Source organism: Chrysochloris asiatica, unplaced genomic scaffold (assembly GCF_000296735.1).
Source record: "Chrysochloris asiatica unplaced genomic scaffold, ChrAsi1.0 scaffold00052, whole genome shotgun sequence".
Classification (NCBI taxonomy): Eukaryota; Metazoa; Chordata; class Mammalia; order Afrosoricida; family Chrysochloridae; genus Chrysochloris; species Chrysochloris asiatica.
The window spans coordinates 8,529,603-8,531,586 of record NW_006408570.1 but is presented as its reverse complement, the minus strand read 5'-3'; the positions used below and the strand labels follow the sequence as shown (position 1 = coordinate 8,531,586).

At 35.4% G+C, this 1,984-nt stretch overlaps 1 pseudogene; it reads left to right on the top strand.

Annotated features, from left to right (window-relative positions):
• Positions 1–531: 531 nt before the first annotated feature.
• LOC102828652 lies at positions 532–1,740 on the top strand (annotated as a pseudogene).
• Positions 1,741–1,984: the final 244 nt, after the last annotated feature.

The following is a 1,984-nucleotide window of genomic DNA, read 5'->3' as shown; positions in this document are numbered from 1 at the left end:
TGAAGAGGGCAGTACACAAGAAGAGGGAGGGTAGCCGAAGAATGATGAAGATGGGTGAAGACACAAGGAGGTATGCATGAACTAAAAGGGATAGAGGTAAATAGTGATATACACACAAACTTGGAAGAACAGTTTTCTGTGTGTAGATATGGATTGAAACAAAGGCTGAATGGGTAATGGAGTAAGATACATATAGATTGAGTGGGATGTATATAGATTTATATATCCCACAAATACAGAAGTCTAAAAGAGGATATTTGTACATGAGTATTTATCTTTCATGCAAACATAGCTATGAATGGTATGCATGCAGCAGACAAAAGGGTGAAAACTTCCTAGATATTATCAAACATCTTAAGGCAATGAGCTGATGGGCCTTGGGGCTCAGGACCATGGTCTCAGGGGACACCATGGTCAATTGCATAGCATAGTCCACAAAAAGAATGTTATACCTGGATGGATGTTGCTGTTGCTGCTCCGTTACTGTGGGACTGGAACCATAACGGAACGGACAGTTTTCAGATCGCCACAATGACCGAAAATGGTGATAGTGAAAAGATGGCTGAGCTAGAGGCCAAAATCTGCCATCAAATCGAGTATTATTTTGGTGACTTTAATTTGCCACAGGTCAAATTTTAAAAGGAACAGATCAAACTAGATGAAGACTAGATTGGTACCTTTGGAGACAATGATAAAATTCAACAGGTTAAACTGTCTAGCAACAGACTTTAATATAATAGTAGAAGCATTGAGCAAATCAAAGGTAGATCTCATGGAAGTAAGTGAAGATAAAACTAAAATCAGAAGACCTCCAAGCAAACCCCTCCCTGAAGTGACCGATGAGTATAAAAATGATGTAAGAGACAGAATTGTTTATATTAAAGGCTTCCCAACTGATGCAGTAACCCTTGATGACACAAAAGAATGGTTAGAAGATAAAAGGTCAAGTACGAAATATTCCGATGAGAAGAACATTGGACAGAACCTATAAGGAATCAATATTTGCTGTGTTTGAAAATACTGAATCTGCTAAGAAGTTTGTAGAGACCACTGGCCAGAAGTACAAAGATACAGACCTGCTTATAGTTTTCAAGGAAGATTACTTTGCAAAAAAGAATGATGAAAGAAGACAAAATAAAGTGGAAGTTAAATTACGCGCTAAACAAGAGCAAGAGGAAAAACATAATTAAGAAGAAGATGCTAAAATAAAATCTCTAGAAGAAAAGATGGGCTGCTTATTGAAATTTTCAGGTGATTTACATCATCAGACGTGTAGAGAAGATTTGCGCATCCTTTTCTTAAATCATGGAGAAATAAAATGGATAGACTTTTTCAGACGAGCAAAGAGGGAATAATTCGGTTTAAAGAAAAAGCTAAAGAAGTATTGGATAAAGCCAAGGATGCAAACAATGGTAACTTACAATTAAAGAACCAACAAGTGACCTAGGAAGTACCAGAAGGAGAGGTAACAAAAAGCAGCATTGAAAAAATTGATGGAAGCTCAACAAGAATCCCTTAAACAAATGTAAGTCAGAAGGTTGCAAATTTAAAGGAAAGGGAAAGGGAAATAAAATTACCCAGGCTGGATCTGCTAAAGGAAAAATACAGTTTCAGGGCAAGAAAACTAAATTTGATAGTGATGATGAATGTGATAAATATGGTGCAGCTGGACCAGTGAAAAGAGCAAGAGAAGAGACAGAGAAACAACAGAAAACAGACAATGGTACACGAGACCAGTAGTTTAGTAAATATTTTAGAATTCATTTTATTTAGATTTGAATCTACTTTTCTCTTTGGAGTTTTAAAAAGAAAATCGAATTAGGTCCACTACAATGTCCATCTGTAAGAAAGGAAAGACTTTTGTTGTTTTGTCCTTTTTGTTATTAAATGATTTTTTAAAAATGTATAACTGCTAGTAGATGATTTTAAATTACATTTTTAATGAGAATATATTAGAATAAACTTTAATGAAATATATGCCATC